At 46.1% G+C, this 27,989-nt stretch overlaps 1 protein-coding gene across 1 annotated transcript in view; it reads right to left on the bottom strand.

The window, feature by feature from the left end:
• Positions 1–19,567, bottom strand: part of LOC138288093 (collagen alpha-1(VII) chain-like) — a 963,348-nt gene extending 943,781 nt beyond the window's left edge. The window contains exon 1 of the mRNA XM_069229319.1: positions 19,275–19,567. The gene's annotated coding sequence lies outside the window, so the exon portion shown is untranslated. The remainder of the gene's footprint in view (positions 1–19,274) is intronic.
• Between the last annotated feature and the right edge of the window lie 8,422 nt (positions 19,568–27,989).

Here is a 27,989-nt window from a genome sequence, read left to right as displayed (position 1 = left end):
AAGTCTTCAACTCTTTACTAAATTGGAGCAGAGTTTGGGTGGTCCTGGTGGAAACAAGAATGTTCCTCCAGATCCTGTGTGCATAAAGGGAAAAGGCCTGTTGTCTTGTTTAGTTTTTTTTCACATTTCTTAGTCTGCAGTCTAATGGTGTCCTGGCTTTGGGTATGCTGAAAGCCAGCAGGGATGGTGAGCTTGTCTGCAAGATAAGCAGGGTGCTGGTTGCGATGGCTTTCTAAATGATGCAGCTAGTTTAGAAGATGGTGCGGTCCGGCCGGGGGAGCAAATGGAGTTTCGTCAGGATGGGGGTGATGTGTCATATGTTTTTAGGCTGTGGATGATAGGATGCTCTTAAGAGGTGCTAGTGTGGAGTCTAGGGTGCCATGGAGTCGGGGGGTTTCCTCTTTTGAATATATGCAAACATGCAACACCCAAAAATTAAAGTGAAAGTTTTAGACAATGAGTATTTATAACTACCAAACTAAACACATTTCATTAATGGTAAATTACAAAGGATTTAGGTAAAACTGTAAGAATTCGCACAGAGGCGCTGCAGGTTACCTGCAGATGGTTGTAGAGAGTGCTTACCTCATTACGCAAGTTTACCTGATTGTAACTCTCGACAAGAGGGCTGAAGTAATGATGTCTACAACAAAGGCATTAACCCAGTGAGTTGTCATACATAAAATAGTACTTTGAGGCATACACTTTATATTTAATTCTCCACAACATGCAAATCCATTCTGGAGTATTTAATGATCCAAAGCAATAACTAGGTGTTTAGATCTCTTCAGAAAACACTTTAACCACCTGAGCCAATTTGCTACTTCTATCAACAAGTTTGTCAACCTGGCTTCTTTGGTAGTCCCATTGTCAGCTGTGCACTGCCAGCCAGGTCCTTTTTACATACTGCTAAGAGCAGCACTGTCTTCATACTGGGGAAAGGAATCCAGAACTAACTGAGAGTACAGAATTGGAACAATGCCATCCAATAGGCCCTTGAATCAAAGGCACCTCTACGGTGAGACACCATGGTGTGGTTTTGTGAAGCCAAGGCTACCCTCCCCTCCCCTACAGCTGACCTTCCACATGGCATAGCCAGCCTTCTCTCCCCCCCTTGCCTGTAATACGGCACTGTGGCCATATAGCTACCTAGGGTTACTACATACTATATGTCACCCACGCTTCATACTCCATAGTATCTATGTTTGTGACTTTTCTGCTCTGGCATTTAGCTATTTACAATATTTAAAACAAGCATTTGCAATGCAATGGGTCTTGTGTTTGCTCGAGTTAGAGCTATTAGTGTTGTAAATTAACTAACTGGACTTTTCTTGCGACATAAAATTGAAAATGAAAAGTAAAACAGTTGACATAAGCAAGCCGATTCAAAGTGCCACAGCCACCATGAGCGCGAAAGAGAGACACAAAAGCAAAGAAGTTCGCTCACAGTCAAACATATCGGCAATCGTGCAAATAAGGGGCAGTCTGCAAGGCGGTAACAAAACCGCCCCAAGGAGGGACAAATGTAAAATGTAAAGCATTTACCAATGATAACAAAGGATTTTTGAAAGGCAAGCCCAGGACCAGGTGAAAGTAATGGGCTTGCGCTAAGTGTGGTTAAAAGCCCACAATACCTACAACAGGTGAGAGTACTTGCGCGCTCGACCTAAAAATGATAAAAGTAGCACTTCCAGGCCATCCCTGTAGTTGCAGGCGACCTAACATAGTCTAAAATATCATACTTGTTTCATTGGAATGGTTTGGAGTAATGCTAACACTGGCATTCGCCATCAGTGGCTGGATCTGTTAGCGGTCCTTTCTATACTGGACTCTTGGGAAATAACTTGGGCCTGGCACTTAATTTACTACACATTAGGCACTGAGGTTTTTCTAAGAAAGTCCATCCCAGCAGATCTCCTGACCATCTTTTTCTTCAATGTATGCCTGCTCAGGACCAGAAGTATACATAATATACATAATATACATAAACATCACAGAATGGACAGCTGCGTGCGGTAACCAGGCTAGTGGATTGTGATTATACCAAATACTATATAGGGACCTGCAGAGCTGATCAAAGCTGACTATGCAATAAAAACCATGAAGAGGTGTGCCTGTCTCTCAGACTTCGTCACACATCACATTGCTAAGTTGTGCGTCTCATAACACAAGAAATGCACCCCGGTGGCCATTACACATGGCAAAGAACACTTCCCACACAGCATCAAAACAAAGAAAACACCCTTTCAATCCCACACGCTACATATTGCAGCTTGCTACCCAAGTATGCAACTGTTTCAGCGCCCCATATAGGGGAAGTAAGAGCATTATAAAGGTCAATATTCAGTAGAATATAATGCAAAGGAAAACCAGCACAAAAAGTAAATCTGTCTTGCATTTTGAGTCATGGTGAAAATATAAAAAAATCCTTGTTCAGCAAAAAAACTAAACAAAAAAGATTGTTTTCCATATCAAAATAGTCCTATGAACTAAAGGATGTGTGTAATGATTCGGGGTACTAGTCAAATGTAAAATTGTACATTGTGTACAATCGTGCATTGCAGTTTAAGCATTTTAAGAAGAAGTGAAGTTATGCAACGAGCAGCCAATTACGTCAGTTGAGAGAGAAATCTTCCTGTGGACGGATCCAAAGCAAACTGTGCATTTTGGAAATAATTAGCAACAATAGGTCAGACAGCTGAGCTGTCAAGCAGGCCCCTAGAAAACGGAGCCGGAGACAGGTGAAGTAGAATTCCTAGCCGAGTGCACGTGGCCCGTGGCACAGTGCCAGCCATGGAATGCGTGCTTTTCTCAGGTGTGTTTACTCAGTCATGCCCAGTGTAGGGGTCTGCCATTCACTTGGTCTACAGCTGAACGCCCTGTGCTCTGCCACTGACAGATGTTCACTCAGTATTTCAGTTACCGTGGCTTGTTTATTTAAGGAATGCAGCGGCCAGCTGACGTGCGCTCACTCATCCCTGGCAATGGGACGAGCCTCGCTCACTCCACAGCGGGCGCCCTTCTCCAATGGCAGGGGTAACTACTGGGCTCTCTCACGTGCGAATCTAGCGTAGTGACCTCCTGCTCGCAAATGGGTAGGTTTTAGAGTAATGTGAGAGAGGAGTGCTTTAAGTATGGTCTCTAGTGTAAAGGCCATTTCAAGGTCATCCGATTAGGGTATTATAGCAGACAAATGATTTGCCAGTGCACATTAAAAATGGTCAAGGCTTTCAGATCCTGCCTCCCAGCTGAGAGTAGCGAGTTTTGATGGCCATCTCGCCAACCAGACTGCAAGCTTTTGGGAAAGTCCTATTGTAGACTTACCGAGAATTTACAGCAGGTCTATAACCCGCCCATTACTTACAATAGGTTGGCTTCTATGTCACTCTTATGCTTGCTTCTAATTCAATGACTTGTCTTGTCCATCTTGTGTTTGTCTCTCCCAGTGAAGCATAGAAGTTCACCATCCTTTTTAGGGTCGAGCCTGCATCACATGCGCATGCGTATCGCTTGCGAGACGCTTTAGGAGTTACAAAAGTGCTCGGAGCCCCGTACATGTCACGTCAGTGTCTTTCATTGGTTCATGGGCTTGCCTTTTAAAATCTGCTTGTTGTCATTAGTGGAAGGCATGCATACGTCATGCCTTTTCCGGTGGTTAGCCCTCCTCGAGCACAGCAACCAAGTACTGAAAACATGCGAAGCTTGCTGTTTTCCGTCCGGTTTGTGGACTACTTTTTATCTTTTTTCACAGCGCGATCTCGCTTGGCAGAAATCGAGCGCTTTGCATGACATAGACCCTGTTACATAGTTAATTGCACTTTTGCCAGTCACGTAGATAATTGCACTTTTGCCGATAGGTTTCACTACAAGTGAACTGTAGCAGCGCAATCGCGCTCTTTTTTTCCATTTAATGTGGCAAGAAAAGTCTGGTTGGGAGTTTACAACTAATTATAGCTCTAACTTGGAGAATTGCGAGACTTGTTGCATTGCAAATGCTTGTTTGACTAGTATCCTTTCTTCGCTCACTTTTAGGGAACAAGTGTTTGCTTTTTGGTTAAGCACTCTTTGAGAGTGCATGAGTTTTTTTAACTCATTTCTTCCTAGCGTGCTTCTCCCCCCACACCTGCACTCTTTGTTCTGTCTCTCTTGTTTACTTCTCCCCGTTGCTCTCTCCGTCAGGTGCTTCTTATCCCCTTTTCGCCCGCATCTAGCTTTCAGTGGTGGCTCCTCCATTTGGGCGGAGGAGCAGCACCCCCGCCAGCAGTGGCAGCTGCAAAACCTTTACCAGAAAACGATCATAAACTTTGTTTATGATCAATTTCTGGTAAAGGGGGCTGGGCCACGTGAGCGACGAGCAGTGAGGAGGAGTGCACAGCACTCCCCCTCAGAGCGCATGTGTGTTTGGCCCACCATCTCGGGCCGGCCAAACAAACATGCGCACAGGACTCTCTCCAGCCCAGAAACAGAGTTGCATGGCTGGAGAGAGCCTACACAGGCTCCTAGTCTGCCTGGGAACGCCCAGCCAGGGTGCTTCCAACCAATTCTTATGCTTCTCTGAGCAGAGTCAGGATTGGCGCAGGGCAGGCTGAGAGCCTGTGCCTGCAGCATCAGGTGACGGAGAGGGGCGGCGCGGCGGCGAGGAGAGGTAAGTGTTTTATTTTTTAATTAAAGTAAATAAATATTTATTCCCTCCCCCCGCGCGCCGCCCCACCTATTCAGCACCCCATGAGCCACTACTGCTAGCTTTATATTTACCTACTCCCCACCCATTGTGGGTATTTACATTTTTTTATTTATGTTTTTAGCAGAGCCTGACAGACGCTATTTACTGCCAAGCCACTTTACATAATAAAAAGTAATTTTGCTGTTCCAAAAGCATTTTTTATTTATTGATTCAAGTGGTGTGAACTATCTTCGGTACATAAATTAAAAAAAAGAAAATGGCAGCCAAATAATTCTGCTGCTTCATGCTTGGTGACACAGGCATGTGCCAGGAGAACGACAAATCGGTGCATTATCACACCATTTTTTCCCCAATGATGCGTGGCATTGGCAAAAGCTCTTCGCTAATTGGTATACAACATCAGCAAAAAGCACTGGCTAACCCACTAACTCAATAAAGCAAAACTTACTTGCTTTGCAATGCTTGTTAGTTCTGGCTTGACAGTGGGCTTTGGAACCCCCAAGAGAAGTATCAATTTATCATTTCATTCTAGTGTCTGTTTGTTGTATCATTCCTCCTTCCAGGAAGTGCTTCCATTTTTTACTTGGGAAGAATGAGGGAAGAACTCACACTAACTGCCTTTGAAAGCACAGACATAGTCAAAGCAATCACTTAGAAAAACATAACCACATTTGAACACTCACAGTTGAAGGGAATACCTGGTATTCTGAATAAAATATTTGTCAATCTCAGAAGATTCGCTTGGTATCAACCCGTGTCCCTCTCTAATTGAAGTGGAGGGCACGAGTGGAAAGGGGGGAAGTTAGTTCACAGTAACTTTAAGTTTATAACCCAAACATCTTTTTCAATCATTCCAGTCAGCAGTGCCCCCAAACATCTTTTTCAATCATTCCAGTCAGCAGTGCCCCCATGACATCCCTTATTGTTGATCATGAGATGATAAACATGTGACCAAAAGCCAAGAAGCATCGCCCCTCATCATGTCAACTTATGCATCAACCACTGCATGGCCAGTTTGGTGCACGTCAAAAACACAAAGGATTCTGTCACCTCAACCTGTGAGAAAATATGTATTTTGCCATCATAGGCCAGCTTCAGTCTTGCAGAATGCCGTAAGGATGCTACTATCGTAAGAGCAATCAATTCCTTTTTGGGTCTTGCCTACCGGGCAGCTGCCTGATTACAAAAGAAACATTGTGGACCATCCAAAAGTCCTTAGAGTGAGCTGAGAGCCGACTTATTGTTCTGATTGGTTAGCTTTACTGGCACTTTTATTCCCGTCCTTCATATTCAATGATTTCTCTTCATTTTCTTGTGTTGTCCCGCCCCTGAAGCACAGCCTTTTTACCATGCTTTTAATTGGCTGATTAATATTCTTCTCCTGCTCACTTTTATGGAACTACTTTCCATCTCCATCTCTCATATGTGTATTCCCAGCAAAATGCCCACCCCTCGCTCTTTGTTGCAGTCTCCCTTTTGTGCTGCTACCTCACTCTGTCTTTCTCTCTCCCTCACATGCTGCATTTCCTCTCTCTTAAACCATCTACACCCAGCCCAGCTTTCTTTTTATTTATATCCTCCCAACAGTCCCCCCCCCTTGCTTGCCCTCCCCTGGCAGTCCTCTTACTGGTTTAACATTTAACAAGGCCTCTCGCCTAGTTGAAATGCACTTCATTGTAATTGGAAATTTATTTATTTACCATACCATGTGGCATCCGCAATCTTGGAATTGTAATTTAAAAAGAACTAAAATGGTGCTGCATCATTCAGTAGGTGCGTGCATGCATTGGTGACACAATTAACCGTGCACGCTAGGCACAGGTCGCGCCATGACACTTGTTTTCATTTTTTTCTTTATTTTTTGCTGATACTGCAAAGCATCAGCTAAAAGCATTTTGCTTCTTACCAAAGCTATAGATCTTCACCAAAAAGCGTAGGCAAAGCCAATTTGTCGCAAAGGCATGACCTATTGGCTTTGCAGTGCTTGTTAATTCATTTTAGCTGCTGAAACCTATTCATGGTCGAAAGACCAGGATCCTTTTGCCACTTAGGGAAATAGACTTTCCTTCTCCCTTTCTTAGTCTTAAGGCCTCAGTATCATCACTCGAGATTACAGCTCAGGTTGCAGCACCTCCTTGTTTATGAAACTCTGCATCACTGTAAACAAGGAGGCCCCATCCTGGGTCACTAGACCTCCACAACACGGACATATGTGCGATATCCTTTATTAATCTGTCCGATTCTTCAGTTAAATCAAAGACACTACCGACCAGTTATGGGACTTTTTGTCACTTTCATTCAGTATGCAGTGCCCCCCTTGAGCATTCAAGACTCGTTCCCCTTAACGCCTCACCCTGACCATCGCTCCCAGTTTTTCTTAGACTACACTCCAGTCATTACTTGTTTTCAATCAATGGATTTGATTTGGAGGACATGCAGGGCTCTAGGATAGGATGATAAATTTTCCCTCATGACTTCGCAGGACACTGCGTGTTTGGAGAGACTCCACATCCACAGAAGATGTCTGTGGGGGAGCGGTGTGGGGGGGGAGCCGAAACTATTATGGCCCATATTTATACTTTTTTAGCGCCGCATTTGCGCCGCTTTTTGACGCAAAAACGGCGCAAACTTACAAAATACAATTGGGGCATATTTATACTCCGTTTGCGCCGGAATTGCGTCGTTTTTTTTGACGCAATTTCGACGCAAAACTAACTCCATATTTATACTTTGGCGTTAGACGCGTCTAGCGGCAAAATCCATGGAGTTAGCGTCATTTTTTAGCGTGGACACCTACTTTGCGTTAATTATATGCAAGGTAGGCGTTCCCGTCTAAAAAATCGACTCCGAGGCATGTGCGTCGGATTTATACTCCCGGGCAAAAATCACGCCCGGGAGTGGGCGGGTCAAAAAAAATGAGGTACGGCCGCTTTTGCGCTGTTTTTTAGCGCCTGCAAAAGGCAGGCGTTAAGGGACCTGTGGGCTCTGAAGGAGCCCAGAGGTGCCCTCCCATGCCCCCAGGGACACCCCCTTTCACCCTTGCCCACCCCAGGAGGACACCCAAGGCTGGAGGGACCCATCCCAGGGACATTAAGGTAAGTTCAGGTAAGTGTTTTTTTTTGTTTTTTTTTGTGGCATAGGGGGGCCTGATTTGTGCCCCCCTACATGCCACTATGCCCAATGACCATGCCCAGGGGACAGAAGTCCCCTGGGCATGGCCATTGGGCAAGGGGGCATGACTCCTGTCTTTGCTAAGACAGGAGTCATTTCTATGGGGGTTGGGAGTCGTAAAAAATGGCGCAAATCGGGTTGAGGCCTGACTTGCCCCATTTCTTGACGCCCAAGCCCCATATCCCCCTACGCCGGCACTGCCTGGTGTACGTCGTTTTTTTTAACGCACACCAGACGGCGCCAGCGGCTAACGCCGGCTAACGTCATTCAATAAATACGGCGCCCGCATGGAGCTTCAGAATGGCGTTAGCCGGCGCTATTTTTTTGACGCAAAACTGCATTGGCGCAGTTTTGCGTCAAAAAGTATAAATATGGGCCAATTGTATTTTGTACGCTTGCGCCGCTTTTGCGTCAAAAACCGACGCAAATGCGGCGCTAAAAAAGTATAAATACGGGCCTATGAGTCACGTAGTACATTATTGTGATTTTTTTCCAAATCACCTCCCTCTACATCAGGCGTCTTAAAGAATATAAATCGATCAGAGACTGAGCTCATTGATGCGATTGCTATTCACACTGAGTTGGAATTATAATCAATCTACCACCTCCTGCAGTAATCCTTGACTGCTCCCTTGTGCAATTTAAGAAAATAGCCGTAAGCTGAAGGTAAATATCAGTATCACCGCACCTCCTACCCACTCATCACCTACTACCAAAGGTTGCAAACAAAAGATAGTGAGTGCTATAAATTCCTTGACAGAAATATTTTGCATCTGAAAAGCAAACGTAGTCACCAGGCTGTTTGTCATATTCATTGCTTTAACTCGTAAATACATTCTATACAGAAAGCAGTGCTTTTTTTAGGTTTCACCTGCATGTGCGAATGCGCAGATACTTGCAAAATCTTTTGTTGGTAAACAAACTTAAAAGGGCTTTGAGCCAGCCCCTTACTTACCTGAACTTACCATTGGCTTACTCCAACGCTGCTCTGATTTACCTGCTTCGGATTGGCCAGTACATTGTCTTCACCTCACTTCCCGTCGTCGTCTTCATCTTCTTCACCAATCTTCCCGTTGAGTTGCCTGTGGATCTAGTACTCCTTCCGGTCACTTCTTATTGGACACTGGCCAGTGTCCATCCCACTGGCTGCGACGCTGAAGGTACTTCTTTTTACTCTAGCGTGCTGTCTTCTTTCTTCGCTGATGTATTCCTTCTTCACTGATGTCCTTTCTGCCTTTTTTCCTCGTTGCTGTCTTCTTTTTCCTTCCTGCATGCCGTCTTCTTACTTCGTTGACATCTTCTGTCTTCGATGCCTTCTTCTATGTCTTCTTTCTTCGTTGCCTTCCGTCTTCTTTTTTCTTTCTGCATACCGTCTTCTGTCTTCTTTACCACATGCTGTCTTCTGTCTTTTCACCTCTGCATCAGCGGGGGCTCCTCCGCAATGGAGTGTCGCCTCCCCCCGGCCAGGAGCCAGGAGATGAAAAATAAAACAAGTTACACCATTGTGTTTATTTCATCTGCTGGCTGAGCCAGCAGTGCAGGGAGGGGTGAGGCTGGGCCATGGGAGGTTGGAGGGGGGAGGAGGAGAGACCGCACCTAAGTGCACATGTGTGTTTGGCCGGCCATCTCAGGCCGACCAAACACACATGCGCACTTAGGTTTCTCCAGTCTGGCTATGTTGAACAGCCAGACTGGACAAACTGCACCGACCCCATGGCAGTGTCTGAACGGCAGCCCAAGCCGCTCACACCAATCCGGATGCTGCTTTCATGCTAGGTTTAGCCTTAAGCTTTAAACACCAATGCTAAATATCAGTATCACCACACTTCGATCGATCGTAACATTTGTAAAGCGCACTATGTACCCGTCAGGGTTTCGAGGCGCTGGTGGGGGGGGGGGGGGTGAGCTGTTAGCGGTCGAAGAGCCAGGTCTTGAGGAGTCTCCTGAAGGGGAGGAGGTCCTGGGTCTGGCGCAGTGAGGTGGGGAGAGAGTTCCAGGTTTTGGCGGCGAGGAAGGAGAAGGATCTGCCGCCGGCGGTCTTGCGCTGGATTCTGGGGACGATGGCGAGGGCGAGATTGGCAGAGCGGAGTTGACGAGTGGGGGCGTAAAAGTTGAGTCTGGAGTTGAGGTAGGTAGGTCCGGTGTTGTGTAGAGCCTTGTGAGCGTGGGTGAGGAGTTTAAAGGTGATCCTCTTGTCCACGGGGAGCCAGTGGAGGTCCTTCAGGTGAGGGGAGATGTGACATCGGCGGGGTATGTCAAGGATCAGGCAGGCGGATGCATTTTGGATACGCTGGAGTCGTTTGATGTCTTTTGTTGGGATGCCTGTGTAGAGTGCGTTGCCGTAGTCAAGTCTGCTACTGACGAGGGCTTGGGTCACCGTCTTTCTGGTTCCTGTTGGGATCCACTTGAAAATTCTGCGGAGCATTCGAAGGGTGTTGAAGCAGGAAGAGGAGACGGCGCTGACCTGTTTGGACATGGTGAGGGCTGAGTCCAGGATGAAGCCGAGGTTTCTTGCGTGGCTGGCTGGGGTGGGTGGGGGTCCGAAATCGGTGGGCCACCAGGAGTCGTTCCAGGCCGAAGGGGTGCGCCCGAGGATGAGGACTTCCGTCTTGTCGGAGTTGAGCTTCAGGCGGCTGTCGTTCATCCACTCGGCGATGGCTTTTAGTCCCTCGTGGAGGTTGGTTTTGGCGGTGAGTGGGTCTTTGGTCAGGGGGAGGACGAGCTGGGTGTCGTCGGCGTAGGAGATGATGTTGAGGTGATGGTGGCGGGCCAGTTTGGCGAGGGGGGCCATGTAGACGTTGAACAACGTAGGGCTGAGGGAGGATCCTTGGGGGACGCCGCAGATGAGGTTGGTGGCTTTGGAGCGGAAAGGGGAGAGTCGGACTCTCCGGGTTCTGTCGGAGAGGAAGGATGAGATCCAGTTGAGGGCTTTATCCTGGATGCCGGCTCCATGGAGGCGGGTCAGTAGGGTGCGGTGGCAGACTGTGTCAAAAGCAGCTGATAGGTCGAGGAGGATGAGGGCCGAGGTTTTGCCGTTGTCCATTTGGTTTCTGATGTCATCTGTGGCGGCGAGGAGAGCAGTCTCGGTGCTGTGGTTTCATCTGAAGCCAGATTGAGAGGGGTCTAGGATGGAGTTGTCTTCGAGGAAGTGGGCGAGTTGTGTGTTGACGATCTTCTCGATGACTTTTGCTGGAAAAGGGAGGAGAGAGATCGGTCGGAAGTTTTTGAGGTCGTTGGGGTCAGCCTTGGGTTTCTTGAGGAGGGGTTGGATTTCTGCGTGTTTCCAGCTGTCTGGGAAGGTGGCGGAGTCGAAGGAGAGGTTGATGATCTCGCGGAGTTTGGGGGCGATGATGGCGTTGGCTTTGTTGAACACGTGATGAGGGCATGGGTCCGTGGGGGAGCCTGAGTGGATGGTGTTCATGGTTGTTATTGTTTCGGTGTCGTCCACGAGGGTCCAGGCGGTGAGGCGGCAGGCGTCTGTGGAGATGTCAGGGGTGGGGTCTGGCGGTGGAGTGGCGTTGAAGCTGTCGTGGATGGTTGTGATTTTCTGGTGGAAGAAGGTGGAGAGGTCGTCGCAGAGTTTCTGGGAGGGCGGGATGTCGTTGGAGTTGGGGTTTGAGAGTTCCTTCACGATGCCGAAGAGTTGTTTGCAGTCGTGGGCGTTGTTGTTGATGCGTTCAGTGAAGTGGGCGCGCTTGGCGACTCGGATCCATTGGTGGTGTTCACGGTTGGCGTTTTTGAGGGAGGCGAGGTTGTCGGTGTGCGCTCTAAGATCCACTTCTTCTTGAGCTTCTGGAAGAGGCTTTTGGAGGCGGTCAGTTCGTCTGTGAACCAGGCTGGTTTTTTCTTTCCTTGCTTGGCGGTGGGTTTCTTGAGTGGGGCTAAGGTGTTGGCGCAGTCGAGGATCCATTGATGGAGGTTGATGGCGGCAGTGCTTGGGTCGGTTGAGCCGGGTGGAGGGTCTTTGACGAGGGTGCTGGTTAGTTGGTCTTGGGTGATTTTTCCCCAGCGGCGGTGAGGAGATCGAGGGATGCGGTGGTGTTCGGTGATTTTCGTATAAGAGAAGTGGACGCAGTGATGGTCGGTCCAGTGGAGTTCGGAGGTGTGGCTGAAAGAGATGTGGTTGCTTGAGGTGAAGAGGGGGTCAAGAGTGTGTCCTGCGATGTGGGTGGGAGTGTTGACCAGTTGACGGAGTCCGAGGTTGAGGAGGTTGGAGGTCAGAGATGCGGTGTTGACGTCGTTGTTATTTTCCAGGTGGTAGTTTAGATCTCCCAGGAGGATGTAGTCTGGGGACGCGAGGGCGTGGGTGCTCGCGAGGTCGGCGACGGTGTCGCTGAAGGGGGCTCTTGGTCCTGGAGGGCGGTATATGAGGGTTCCTCTGAGGGTCGTGTTGGGGTCCGTGTGGATCTGGAAGTGGAGGTGTTCGGCTGTCTTGAGGGTGTCGTCCGTGTGGGTGTGGATTTTGAGGGTAGATTTGTGGGCGATGGCTATTCCGCCGCCGATTCCGTTGGTTCGATCTCTTCTGGTGATTTTGTATCCCTCCGGTATGGCGATTGCGATGTCCGGGGCCGAAGAGTCGTTCCACCAGGTTTCGGTCAGGAAGGCCACGTCAGGGGCGGTGGTGTCGAGTAAGTCCCAGAGTTCGATGGCGTGTTTTCGTGCGGAGCGTGTGTTGATGAGGATGCAGTTCAGGTGGTTGGTGTTGGAAGTTCTTGTTGTTGGCTTCGCCGTTCTGTCGCAGGAGAAGTTGCAGGTGCGGCAGGAGAAAGGTCCTTTTGTGTGCTTCGGGGTTGCAAGGAAGCACTCTGCGGAAGGGCCGGGGTTGAGTGCGCGGAGTTCGTTGGTTGAGTAGCGGACGCGGGTGATGCGGGGGCGTGAGGACCAGGGGGGGTGGCGCTGGGCGCGGTCCAGGCGCGGACGGGCGCAGACGGGCTTGCCTCTGGCGCGCCAGCGGCGCGGACGCGCAGCGCCAGCCATTAAGAAGGGAGGGGGGAGGGAGGAGCAGCTGGGAGGCGGGAGGCGGGAGGCGGGAGGGAGCGGCGAATGGGGGCGCGAGGGGGGCGGGGCCGCAGGGAGGCAGCGGCAGGGATCGGAACGCTTGGGGGAGCGCACAAGGGGCAAAAAGCACAAAAAACGAGCAAAATTAAAGGCAATCACAATAGAAAAACACACAGTATGAAATACAGTAATGGCACAGTACACGATCGGGGAGACAGCAATCAGGGGGGCACAACGGGGGCAGAAGCGCCGGCGGCGAGGCGCAGAAAAATCGGAAAAACAATCAGAAAAACAACTTACAGGACGGCGGAAGCGGCACACGGGTCAAGTGGAGCTAGGCAGAGCCCACTAGACACCAGGGATGAGGCGCAGGAGGATGCCTGCGGGTGGAGGAGGGCCTCGAACACGCAAACAGCAGCGTGGTCGGGGGACAGAGGCAGGAGGCAGCAGGTTGGTGCTGCGGTCGTGGGGGGCGAGCTCAGGACCTGAAACAGGTCAGAGGTCGCTCCACCACACTTCTTACCCACTAATTACATACTAACAAAGGTTCCAATCAAAAAGATAGCAAGTGCTATAAAAACCTTGACAGGCCAACTAACGGGTTAGGCACGTCACTGGGGTGAGCATACCACAGACCTAGAAGTAGACTAATGGGTTTCTTCTAGCCATGAAACTCAGATGCTTGATAAATAATTTTAGATTTACCACACAACCCAAATATGCTGGCAATAAACACTGTATTGTAAAGCTAAGCAGGGCTGACAACACAGTGACATTTCTCTGGTTAGGGCAGTCCCAGACAAAGCAAAACGAGGGGTGATTGGCCTCCCACAGTGCTCGAGCAAGACATGAACCGTAATAGAAGGACAAACCTGCAAAATGCAGGATGGTTGCCCTACCTACTCTAGGATCCGTACTTTTTTCTCTGAGGGACCTTTATCAGGAATCATGCCCGTTTCCCTTCCTGGGTTACCATGATCACACCGCACTTGGTGTGGTAGCAGTTTGAAGAAATACCCCTGTCTCTCTTCTTTGCCCCTTAATCCTCTCTCGGCAGCGTGGTGTAGTGGCATACGCCACTATGCCTGATGACACTGAGGCACCCCCAGCTGAGAAGGTCCCACTTCTCTATACTAGTGAGCACCCTTGGGCTAGCACCTGCGAATGTGGGCACCATGTTCTGTCCCTCTTCGACCCAAACCTTTACTTAGCTCCTGTGCTGTCAGGAGCCTATCCTGGGTGGCCCTGTCCTTCAACCCTCCCACACAAACACGCACCAGGTAGGCAACTACTGACCCTCAGAGGAGCAGTCCAATATTGTGACAAAATTGTGCCTCCTTCATACTTGCCACTATGGGTTGTGTCTGTCACTCCTGGTGGCGCTGGGCCAGTTGGCAACATTTTTCCTTATCCGGCAGAGAGGATTTCTCAGCATATGGAAAAATAAGTGCATAGGCCTAAGATATTTCTCAGGATGCCACTGCAGCTTTTACCACATGCTCACCCCGTTCGTACCACCAATTGTCAGTATCAATGCTACCCACTTACTATCCCACTCCTGCCGGTACGACAATATGAACTATCCCCGGCCATTCACAGATGTAAAAATGGCCTGGAGGTGCTGGTATTAATATTTTTTTAGTACTGTTACATAATTTGCTGATCTTCAAAAATAGACAGACAGTGCCACCATGGGGTGAAATGTCATAAATATGTACCGGTGTCAAGATGTAAGTGCCAGTGCTAAGCATCAGCAAACACAGATACAAATTAAGCACTGGTATTGCAGCCTTAAACTATAAAATAGTTAATTTAAAGATTGCAGCCAGATGAGAAAACACTGTCTGTGTCATGGGCTGTCTTCATTGGGCCACATCCTTGCCTCCTGCCAGCTTCCATGGCCCAAGAAAATCACTTCACCCTGAGCTCAGCTCAGTGAGGCATGTTCAGTGGAACCAGGCCAGACATGCCTGGCCTTAAAGAAATATTTTTCATCTGAAAAGCAGACTTAGTCATCATGCTATTTGTCATATTCAACTCTTTATCTTGTAAATACATTCTATACACAAAGCAATCCTTTTTTAGGTTTCGCCTGCTTGTGTACTTGTGTGCATGCTTGCAAAATCTTTTGTTGGTTAAAAAAAAAACTTACAAGGGGCATGGAACCAGCCCCTTACTTACCTGAAACTTACCATTGGCTTACTCCAACGTTGCTGTGATTTACCTGCTTTGGATTGGCCAGCACGTTGTCTTCAGCTCACTTCCTCTCGTTGTCTTCATCTTCTTTGCTAATCTTGCTGTTGAGTTGTCTGTGGATCTAGCACTCCTTCTGGTCACTTCCTATTGGACACTGGCCAGTGTCCATCCCACTGGCTGCGACGCTGAAGGTACTTCTTATTTTTTCTTGCGGGCTGTCTTCTTTGTTTGCTGATATCTTCCTTCTTCGTTGATGTCCTCACTGTCTTCTTTCTTTGTTGCTGTCTTCTTTTTTCTTCCTGCATGTCGTCTTCTTACTGAGCTGACATCTTCTTTCTTCGATGCCTTCTTCTCTGTCTTTTCTTTGTTGCCATCCATCTTCTTTTTTCTTTCTGCATACCGTCTTCTGTATCTTCTTTACAGCATGCCATCTTCTATCTTCTCACGTCTGCATCAGGGGCAGGTCCTCCGCAATGGCGGAGGAGTGTCGCCCCCCTGCCCAAGAGAAGAAAAATAAAACGATAGTTACACTATTGTTTTATTTTTCATCTGCTGGCTCAGCCAGCAGTGCAGAGAGGGATGGGGCTGGGCCATGGGAGGTGGAAGGGGAGAGGAGGAAAGAGAGCGCCTAAGTGCGCATGTGTGTTGGGCCAGCCATCTCAGGCCGGTCAAACACACATGCGCACTTAGGTTTCACCAGTCCAGCTCTGTTGAACTGCCAGGTTGAACAAACTGCACAGACCCCATGGCAGTGTCTGAGTGGCAGTTCAAGCCACTCAGACCAATCCTGACACTGCTCTCATGCTAGGTTTAGCATGAATGCAGCGCCAGGATTGCTGGGAAGCCTATGTTGGTGTCCCGGTGAATGCTTGGACACCACAAGAAGAGGAATCATGAGCGAGGCAGCAGGAGCCGGCAACAGCTAGAAAGGTAAGTTTTTTTTTTTTTATTGTTTTCCCCTTTCACCCTCCCCCTTGACATTTGCGGCAGCCACCGCTGGTCTACACTCTTCTAAAGTCTTCAGTCTTCCTTCTTCTTCCATCTTCTGTCCTCTCACGCCTTCTCTCTTCTTCTGTCTTTTCTCTTCTTCCATCTCCCCTTTTCTTCTGTCTTCCGTCGTTTGTCTTCTTCAGTCTTCTGTCTTCTTCTGTCTTCTCTCTTCTGCCGACTTCTGTCTTCCTTCTTGTCTTCTGTCTTCCTCTGTGTTCTGCTGTCTTCTTCCATCTTTCCGGCATGCCACTGTGTCACCTTTGTCTTTTTTTCTATGTAACTGGCTTACAAATATTAGAAAAATGATATGATAATGCTTGTTTTTAATTTAATAAAAACAAACATTAGTATAACATTTTTCAAATATTTATAAGCCAGTTACATTGAAAAAAAAAAGAGGCAAACCTATTGATTTTGCCAGTGCTTGTTGTTACTTTGGTTTTTTTAGCAGTGACAAAGCCACTACGAGATTCTGCAACTGCAGCATTTTCTGGATGATTATGGATTTGCCACACGTGCCACATAATCTACTGCAAAAAATGTTAACAAAAAAGTTTGTTTCCATCTCAGACGAATCAAAAGTTACTAAAACATCTGCCACGCGAGTGTCCACGCAGTCCTTGACAAAGGTTGACTTGCCACCTTTCAGTTGCTGATTGCAACATTTGGATGGTAAACGGACACTATTAAGGTCCAACATTTGAACTGAATAATAAAGTAAAACCGCCCCAAAATGTGCCCCATTACACCGCATAATTTAGTCAACCCTGCTACACAATTTAGTCAACTAGAGATGCATAATTTCAGCGCCCATACTGCAGTCTTTAATGAGTTAAGCATTTGTGTATGTGACGTCTATAAATAGCATTTGCGAACTCCTGTGTTTACGAGCATTGACATATTAAAGCTAGACCTATTGGCTTTGCCAGTACGTGTTGTAAGAAGTTATCATGGTATTCGCACATCACAAACCCCAAGTAAAACATCAGATGGTGATGAACTCTAAGCACAGCTGACTCAGGCTTGACCTAACCCAGTGACCTCAAGGTGAAAGGTTCTGTAGCCACGCCCCCTCGCCTGCTGTTACCGAGTATCGGTAGCATGAACCGGGCAATGACAAATCAATAGGAGCCTGATACCGGCTCCAAAGTGCAGGCAGCACGTGTCATTCTTTTACGTTGACCCCTTACATCCAATGAATTCATATAGAACTAATAATAAACACATCAAGACTAATGTATATTACATCACTGAAGAGAGAAGCAACAGTCAGAAGCGAATAGGGCAGTAAGCGTGATTATATGATAGCCAGCCCATCACAGCGTATGCAAACAGCATTCTGACGTAAGTAAATTTACAGGTTATCTCAGTGAGTTCGCCACCTTTCTACTGGCCTCTGCTTGTTACCTGTGCGTTGTATGGTGGAAGTGAAGGGCTTCTCATCCTTCTAAGGTCGACAACATGTGTGCCATGCAGATGGGTGATAATAACTATGCCCATTATTTTAAACGCCAAGAGACAGTCCATTTGGGGTCTGTAAATGTGATCAATGTTATCATGCGTCGATGAGGTCACACATGTACGGAAGACATGGTACATGACAATATCAGGGTATGAAATTATCCCTCCCCCCTCCAACCCTCATTTTTGAAGGTAAACATAACTCATGTCACATTCTCAAAGCCATAGTAGGGATTAGGATACACGGGTTCGCGACATAAATCCCGAAAACGCACAGTGGGAGCCACGAACTGCTGACTTCTGGGCACTACAATGCAGAGTCCACACTTAAGCTGTCACTCTAAACGACCCCAATTTGGGGCAAGAAGGAAACCGAAGTGCTCAAAGGTAAAGTCGTTGTCCAGGTTCACACAATTTGTGGAAACCTCAGAGTAGGACTCGGTTTTTCAATTCAACACTAGATTACATAATTATCAGAGCCCCTCTTAATGTACCGGCTTCACCTCTCATCTTGGCTCGTGTATTCTCTTTACAGGAACATGTCTTCGATTCAGTCTCATCAAATCCCAGTTACAACCAGCCGCGGAAGTGACGTAGAATACATCACTTCATACCAAAAGAAGTATTTTGATTTTTATTTAAAAAGTTAAAAACACGTTGATAAATGTTCTTTCTTGTCGTATTAGCTTATTTTCTTAATTGATCACAGAGAACGGATCACAACCTCACAGACGCAACTGTATGTTACTACTTTTATTTTACGTAATATGATTTTTTCTGCCTAAATTAAGGCACGGCATCCTTTTTCCACTATAACGAAGCAGTATGGAGTATCGGATGCATTTTCAAACTACGTATGTAAAAATTAGTCTTGTAAAATAACCATAAAACAAAATAGCACATTGAAAAATAGCTCCTCTAAATTGTATTGTTCAACAAAAAATAGAGCATTGAAAAGTAGTGCAAGTAAACTGCAATACACGCCAAAATAGAGCACAGAAAAGTAGCGACAATAAAGGAAAAACGTTCACATAAAAAATAGCGCATCAAAATAGCGCCTATTAACAGACTTTCTCATTGAAAAACAGTTTCTGTAAAATAGTTCACACATCTAGTGCCTTAAAAAACATAGCGCTTGTAAAATACAATACACCTCAAAATAGCGCATTGAATTATAGCGCGAAGAAGCCAACATATACACCAAATAGCGCACTGGAAATAGTGGTGAATAAAAGCATTAAGCATCAAGGAATTACTTTCAAAAATAATTTCAATGAAGGGCCACTCCTCAAAATAGTGAACTGAAAACAATACATTTAAATAGCGTATGCAGAAAAGGCTAATATGAGATTACGTAAGTGTTCCCAAAAACATTAGGACTAGATTTAAGATAAGTAAATAGGAACGGGGTGGTCGCCGTTACCTCTAAAGACTACTGGTTGAGTGCTCTATTTCTCAATGAATAGTTTTTCAATGTCCAGGTATTTCGCACGGGCGATGTTGCAATGCGCTATTTCGAGGCACGCCAGTGCCTAAATAAGAATGCTAAAAGAAACGTCAAGGCGCAGAGAATACGCACATCTTCTACTTTAGCTTCTGAACAAATCGTATGGAAAAATGTGTTTTTATTTTTGCATGTTTTTTTTTTGTTTTACCGGGTTTCGCTTAGTTCGCAGTCGCACTCTAGAAAACATGAAATAATTCAGTGAGAAATGCGTACCCTCGAGCGTGGAAGTTTCCTACTGCACGCGCGCACTTGCGCACGAGCCCTTACCTGTCTCGGGTATGTACATGTCAACCTTGCCGTCTTCACCCTGTCGAGCGGGACGGCGCTGTTCTCGGGTGTAGCGGCCCTGTTATACCCCCACCGCCTCTCTAAAGTGCCCCAGTTGCTAAAGTGCTGTCCAGTCCCAGCTCTGTCACCGCCAGGGGGGCTGTGCTGCAGATGTTTCCAGATGCGCGGTGCTGCTGCCTGGTGCCGAGCGCTGGCTGGAGTGGCACTGTCATGCAGATGAGTGGGAGTTTTCGGCAGGCAGGGGGTGGAGCTCTGAGCTGGAGGTGGGCAGGGGGGTCATCCCCGCCTGCCCCACCCAGGCACACTCTGTCCTTTGAGGTTTCGGGGATGACTGACAGTGACATTCCCTGGAAACTTTAGGGCACTTTGGGCACTTTGTTAGGAATGCGAGAGGCACCCTTTAAGGAAGGACCCCTGGGGCCAGGAAAGTCATTGCAGCAGGTCTCAGGTTGACAAGCTCCCTGCAAGCTCACCGCCAGAGTGAAGGGGTGAGGGAAAACCAAGCTGTCTGTGAGCTCTTCTTACCACGGCCCTGCAACCAGCAGCAACCCAAGAGAAGAAACCGCACCTCGAGGGCCTTGTAGGAAATTACACCCTCTGAAAAGATGTAACGATCCAGCGAGACCAGGGCGCGATGCTTTGTCTTTTCATCATATCAACATCATAAAGTTGGCAAAATTGCAGGGGAGCTTTCTCACTCAATTTAATTTGTAAATTCGTTTTCTTTTTACAATTTTAGAAGTTTTCGTAATAGCTATATCGGCATTTTATATTGATCGGTTTCTTTTTACGAGACACAAGGTGTTTTTTTGTCACAAAGTCATTTTTTTGTTAAACAGGAAATAGGGTCTTTTTTCCAGGGGCGCAGCTTGGTCATTAAGATTGTGGAGTGTGAGCTTCGGATTTCCCAACAATCACGCTGGGTTGTTTTATTAATATAGATTAAATGAGGAGCAAGACATGAGGAGGGTTTAAGGTGAAACGCCGAGAGGAACGTGCATTGTTAGGGGTACTTAAACCAGAATATTTTTCAAAATAATCATTTTTAAGGCCTCCAAAACAGATTCAAGAGTGCGCGTGTGCATATTTTTGTTAGTGTGGGCATGTAAAAATCCCAGGTGAAATCCAAGACACCTCACTATACCCTACTGAAAGCACCTGTACCCAACTACCCAAACCCCCATGCTGCCCTGAAGCTACTCCCCTCGTTTTTTTTTACCAAATTGCTTTCATCGCAGACCGACAGGTCCTTGTTTACACATTTTGAGGGGTGATTCTGGTATCAGAGAGTGAAGAATGGACCCGACAACGGCCTACAGGTACACTGGCCTTTGCCAAAGATCCTCTAAAGCTGTCACTTGCTATTCTGCCAAAGCATGGTGTGTATGGATAGAAGCTACTATCCAGATAACTACCTGCGGACACTACCTTTCTTTTAGCCAAGACCTTTTGATTGTATTAATTTATATATATATCTATCTATCTATTCATATAGATAGATAGATATATAGATATAGTCTGCTTCTTAGGGCTTTAAGCCACCCCCATTTCACCCATTCGTCTATTATTGTGTCATTTACACTTTTCTTCTGCCCACTACAGACATTGAGCAGTAGGTCAGCCCACTTCATCCATTAGCTTATTTCACTGTGTGTGCTGTGTTCGGCTCTTTCAGAAGGACCACACCCATACATGAAATAGATCCCTTTAGTGCCAAGGGCTACTATGGAAATGTGTCCTTTTCAACACCAAACAGGTATTTTTGCTTTTCGACAGCGTTTTTTTTTATTTTACATTGCCAAGAGCCCAGAATCTCCCCATAACACACTTTTACAAATCAAAATGACAAAAGAAGTAAAAAATAGGCACTCTCCTATACTCCCTAACTGACGCAGTTTCACTCCAGGGAGTTCTGCGGTGTTACATAAAACTCCATGTGATTCCGCAGAGGTCAGTGAGCGGCTGGAATTCGGGCAAATTGAGCTGCTCGCACTGTTTCTAGCGCCAGGAGCTTGTTTCACACTGTAAACTCAGCAGAATTACACCGCTCAGCTCTTAATGTTGGTGAGCTGTGCGTGAGAAAAAACTCTGCCACACAGTGGTTGGCGGAGTTTCGCCAGAGCTGTGTGCTTCAAGCAGAGTGCAGAGTGAGAAAAACTCTGAACTCCGGCAGCGGAGCAGAATTTTTCACCCACCCCTAGTTAAAAAACAAAAGGCTAGCAGCCAACAACGGACCTGCTGGCTTTGCCAATGCTCCTTTAAGCTTGCAGAGATGGATAAATATAAATTTTCCTCTTCCAGAGAATAACTGACACCAATTCAGTGAACCACCAGGGCGCAAAAATGATCAGAACAGAAACCAACAATACAACCTATCTTTTTACAGCAATATTTCCAGGCCATGAGTATGTCACCAGACAAGAGCATTACATCCTCCCTACCAGAGCTCAAGAAGCAAGAGCACATACACATTACAGGTTCCGCATTACACGCTGTGCGACAAACAACACATACGTCTCTGCACAGAGACAAGCAGACTGCCCCACCTCTGTCAAAAATACACAACAGGGCCATGACACTGTGCAGGCACAGGCCTAGAGGCTCAAATCTGAGATCCAAACAGGTTAGGGTGACCAGACGTCCCAGATTTCCCCGGACAGTCCTGGTTAACATCTCTTAATTTTAAATAAATGTCCCGGTTTTTGGGACCAAGGTCAGATCATCTAGGGAAGCATAGGTTAAAGAGGCCTACTAAGTATGACATAATTAAAGTATTTCATCTGTTACTGTCAGGCCACACAGTCCCCTGTCTGTTCCAAGCAGAGAGACGGAGTGGGGAGCAGTGAGAGGCGGGTGGGGGCTGGTTGGGGGTGGGAGGTCAAGCCATGGCTAGTTTTATATATGTAGTCTTGTACGTGCGTGTGTACACACGTGTGCGCGCACGCACAGGCACACATTTACAAGGCTACGCACAAAAAACGGGACAGGTCAGATGTAAAAGTGAGAGTAATGTCTTTAGGCCTTCTTTTATGTCTGACCTCTCCCGGTTTTTGCTCCTCAAAATCTGGTCACCCTAAAACAGATGGAATCAAACAGAAGTGAAAGACAAAATGCACCCAGCGTGACAGGGGAGATATGGAAACAGGAGCAGTTTGATGCTACCCCACGTGTCCATAGTCCAAAAAATGTCACAGAAACATGTTTTTCTGAAGACGTCGGAGAAAGAAGGCATGGATCCAAGGTTACCCATGGCTGATTTGTCGCATATTAACTCTAGAAACACTGGTGTAAGTGCCCCGCCCACAGATGCTGATTGCATTTAAATGAATCCGAGCCGCAGCCAATGACAGGGCGATGTCCTCAGCCCCCTGGGGCACGCGCCGAATCCGAGTCCATGGTATTATTTTCACGCCGTCCCTTGCTCCAGAATCCCAAAACGAAGCCTTTTGCCGTTTGTAAATGACACCGTGATATACTTTGATGGTGCTGAGGAAGGGCGGCATTTTCATTTTCTTCAAATACAAGCAATGGAGAGAGTGTATAAATTAGGGGCAAGCTGTCTGAGTGACAAATTAGGCTTAAACATGCCCTGGCATTCCGAGCTGCATTCCTTTCTCACTCCTTAGTAACTGCAGTATGTTCTCAACAGCTCACATTTCCATTTTTAAGCCATGACATCTTGCGAATTTCCAGGGTGTTTTTCAATAAATTATCGAATGAAATAATTTGTACTTAGGCCTTGAGCCGACAGCTGAGAATTCTAAGGTTGACTCAGACGTTATACTTTCCTGTCTGCCCCTTCGCTCAAACCTCTCTCCTTTTTCTCCCTCTGCCAAACCCCGCTTGGCAGGGCCACAGAGCAAGACAGGGGCTAATAGGCCCAACTTGGGGAACTGGATCGTTTGCATCTGGTGTCCCCTTGTCCATCCTAGTACAGCTCTGCAAAGTCAACTAAGTAAACCCTTCTGCACTTATCTCTCAGGGTAGGAAGGAATGTGCAGTCAAAGGTTTCTTAGGAAGGTACAGTGGGGGCCCAGAGCTCAAAACTCAACGGTAAACCAAGAGACAGAATAATCCATTGTGCAAGTGCTTATCTTTTAATTAAAAGAAAGCACTAATAACTCAAAAAGGTTCTAAGTTACAGGGTTGTAACCCTACTTGCCATTTTCAGTGAGGCACTACACCCCTTTCACTAATCTCTCCCAGGTGTTACAGTTTCCTAATGTCTATAGCCTCAGTGTATAGCATGGCTATGAGCATCGGGGACCGGTGCAATTCACTCAAAAGTATGACACTGTCTAGATACACAAACTGGTTCAATTAGCTTTCACCAGTTCTAGATAATCTGGCAAAAGTCGTCAGGATTCTTACTTTTCAGTCTCTCGTTCCACTCACAGGCTTCATTTTTAGTTGCTCGTTTTAGATACAGTTGTGTGGTGGTGGCAAGTTCACAGTTCCAGATCCTGCAGCAGCGACTGATATAACTCAGTGAGCTCACTCGGAACTCGGCCGTGGGGGGACCAGTGCACAGGCTCTCACAGCAGCACTCATCTATAGCAGTTGCAGCCTTTGAGGGGGGTCAAGGCATACGCATCAGCTGTGACAAGGTATCTCCAACATCAGCAGCAGCATCAGTCACTCAAGTACATGGCAGGATGCAGAACAACAGGATGGGCCTTGGCACTTAAAAATCTTGGGGCAGTTCACAGCAAGACCCACTCTGGTAGACCATAAACGCCTTCACAACTTTACTCGTTCCTAGATTTTGGTAGGCTGCTTCCTTGGGGTGTCCCTCACAACAGGAATACAATCAATCAATCAGGGTTTGGAAAGCAAGGCTAATCACCCAACATGGTATCCAGGTGCTTCTAGGTCCGGGAGGGTAATTCGAACATGCAGGTCTTGAGGGCCCTTAGGAATTCCGGAAGTGAGCTGATGGTCCGGAGTTGCTTGGGTTGGCTGCATAAAAATGAGGGGAAAAAGCAGTGAGAAACAAGGGAAAAGAAAGGAGAATGCTCAAAAACAGGGGAAAATCAAAGGAAAAAGCAGTGTGAAAAAGGAAAAGCACTCAGAAACTGGGGAAAAAGCAGGGAGAAAGCAGTGAGAACAAGAGAAAAGTAAGGAGAAGGCCCTGAAAAAATTGGGGGAAAATCAAGGATAAAGAAGTGAGAATGAAGGAAAAGCAAGGAGAAGCCAGACAAAAAGTGGGTGAAAAAGCAAGGAGAAAGCAGTGAAAGTGGGTGAAAAGCAAGTCGAGGGTAAACAAAAACACAGTTAAAAAAGCAAGGTAAGAGCAGTGATAACGAGAGAAAAGCAAGGAGAACACACTCAAAAATGGGGAAAAAGCAAGGAGAAGACAGGAGCAAGAGCGATGCAGCGGCATGGGGAGAGCTGGGCTTGGGACCTGCTCAGTGGGGTCACACTGCAGCCTTCATTAAGTAAGTCCTGGAAGGGGCGCTGGGAGGCAGTGGGCTTGGCTAGGCAGGAGGAGGGAAATAACCAGTGGCTTGCGGGAGCGGCATTGAGGGAAAAAGCAAGAAGAAAGCGGTGAAAACGAGGTAAAATCAAGGAGAAGGTACACAAAAAACAGGTGAAAAGCAAGAAGAATGCTGTGAAAACGAGGGAAAGGTAAGGAGAGAGCACACAAAAAATTAGGAAAAAAGCAAGGCGAAATCAGTGAAAGCAAGGGAAAAGCAAGGAGAAAGCATACAAAAATGGGGGGAAAAGCAAGGAGAAAGCAGTGAAATCAAGGGAAAAGCAAGGAGAAAGCACACAAAAATGGGGGGAAAAGCAAGGAGAAAGCAGTGAAAACAAGAGAAAAGCATGGAGAAAGCAATCAAAAAACTGCAGAAAAAGCAAGAAGAAGACAGGAGCAAATGGATGCAGCAGCACGGAGAGACCTGGGCCATGGACCTGCTCCGACTAGGCTGCTCCTCTAGTACACTCTGTCCTTCAACAACTAAACAACAAAACAATTTCTCCTCCACTTTGCAAATAATCTGATGTTTTATAAACATTTGCTTTAAGTACCCCGTAATTCTATTATTTTTTAAAAAAATGCATGCTACAAGATAATACTTTTATTTCCTTATAAAGAAAATTATATTATTGTTATGTATTTGTTCATTCAAAAAATATTTTTTCGTTTTTTACAATATTTTTATGTCATAAAACACAAAACTTAAATACACTTCCCATAATATACACACTATACCCACATATCAAACAAATTTGTCAAAAACATTCTTGTGCACATAAAATATTTAATTAATCTTCAACCAATCATAAAATATGAACTGTCAATGCAGCATTTCGTTGGATTAATTGGCCTACACCACCTTCTTCAGGACAAAAAATATTAAAGTTGTTTTGATTAGCATATCATCTATCTCAACAAAAACAACGAATATAATTGTTGCATGCAGTACTAATATCTTTATATATCATATAATTTCATTAATATTATCATTCCCTAGGTCGGCAGGTCATATTTATCCAAAATTTCATATGATTATCTATCCCACATTCTTTCATAGTGTGTAGCAATTAATCACAATTTTGCATTGCCCCTTGATTTAACACAAAATACTTTTTTTTTTTATTACAGAACTGATAAAAACAAAATGTCTGTTTCTGTTGAAAATCAATTTCACCTATAGTCTTTGATAACTACTTATTAACTTAAGGTCCCAGTCCTATTAATGATCAATTACTATAAACCCCAATAATGTTCCCCACAGAACATGAGGACTTACATTCCCCTCTTGATTATTAACTTATATGATGACATCCAGACCTAATCCTTGCTTGCAGTGCGCCCTCGGTGAAATAAATTTGCCGCCCTCGTCCATACTGCTGTTGGTGAATAAAATGAGGTTGGGTGGCGGGGTGTCTTTTCACAGTTCTGTCCCTGGGTGGCTACATCAAAGGAACAACTAGCCTCTGGATATGTTGCACCTCCCCCAACTCATCTTAATCGCCCAGAGCTTAACTCCTTCAGGCTGTGCCAAGTTCATGTTGTTTGGAATGGGGAGGGGGTGTTGGTGTATGGTTGCAGGAGGTGAAAGTAGATGGGAGGGCACAGAAGGTGTTGATAGGATTTTATGATGTTACAGTCAGTGCTTTAAATGGGCTGGTACTCTCCGTTACTGAGTACCGGCACTTTTTTATTTCGAGAGGGAGAGTACCGGCATATCTCAAGAAAAACGTAATACTTTTAATTGGAGAGTACCAGCACTTCTCAGAAACAAGCAGGTACTTTGGTACAGAGTACCTGCACTTCTATTTTTCCATTTAAAGCACTGGTCATAGTAATGAATAATGATTAGAACCACTTTAAACTAAATAGCTGGAGCCAAGGTAGAGGGACGTTGCTGTGCACATTCCCTTAAGGGTGCCCCTCTGAAGATTGACACCCTGGCCCTGAGCTCAGCTCCCCATGCCAAAAGCTGGTCCTGCTGACATCCATACACAGATCCCAGTGTTTTATGCCCTCTCTTCCCTTCAGTATACTTGTCAGTTTAAACAACAGGCATATTCTATTACCTTCAATGTAGGTGCCTTTCTTCACTTTCCTGAGGCTAATGCTTCTCTTGCAAGATTGTTAATCCACCTAGTTATTCTCTGTTATAGGGACAGGGTCCCAGTTCCTAATTTATAAAATGGGATATTGTATTATAAACCATCCTCTTTCCTCTAGTAAAACAAAATAATAATTTCAGGGACGTAATCAGTAAGATTCAGGGGGTGTGAATTGTAAATTTATGAACTGAAAAACAGTATGCCAAAGGGTGGAGAGATGACCATGCTTTGGGATACACTGTTCCCATGAGGGCCAAGTTAGTACTGATTTGCATTAGATGGGCCCCTGTCTAAGTTTTTGATTTAAAAATATTAACAAGTTAAAATCTTTTAGTCAAATGAGGAGGATGAGAAAAAACGGCAAAGGCATAGGAGAGCTGACTCAGGGCCCCCAGACCCAACTATCAAGCCAAGGGGCAGGGGGATTCCACCCCAAACACTCCCCCTGAACCCACACCCCTGAATAATTCCACAGGTTCATTTTTCATTCCATTTTAAAATTAAGCTAAGAAATCCAATTTTTGTAAATTAGGGACTGAAAACCTGCCTCTTTTGTGTTTTATCACATAAAAGTTTTGTAAAAAACTGTTTTTTTTTTATTGAATAAACACATAAATAATATCATAATTGTTCCTTATATGCAAAGCAGAAGCAAAATTGTTTTGTTGTTCATGACCCTATCCCCTTCACAGACATTTTCTACATGCCCCACTTTTAAATACCATGCATCCTGCCTTGTGCGCAACCAGGCTTACCTGGGGAGACTTACTCGTAATGAAATAATGTTTTTACCTTATAAAAGGTTTATTTGAACAGGTTGAACTACAGGTTTTATACTACAACAGTCAGGCTACTCAGGGTAGGCCTAGAAATATACTCACCCCTAACAAAATAAACTGCAGTCACATACCAAAACCTTACAAGCTACCAAATGCAGTGCTCTTGAAGAACTTATCAGTAGTCCTTTTCTAACAAAGTTCTAATTGAATTTGTAAGGGCAGTCCTACTACCAGCTTCCCTCAGACCTCCAGGACCTCAGGGGTGGGTGCCTATAGCACTTTAGGAAAAATGTCTCTTGCAGCTTGTGATGTCCTTATAGCCACACAGGAGGTC

Source organism: Pleurodeles waltl, chromosome 4_1 (assembly GCF_031143425.1).
Source record: "Pleurodeles waltl isolate 20211129_DDA chromosome 4_1, aPleWal1.hap1.20221129, whole genome shotgun sequence".
In the NCBI taxonomy this organism is placed as follows: Eukaryota; Metazoa; Chordata; class Amphibia; order Caudata; family Salamandridae; genus Pleurodeles; species Pleurodeles waltl.
The sequence above is the reverse complement of the archived record's forward strand: the minus strand, read 5'-3'. Positions and strand labels throughout refer to the sequence as shown.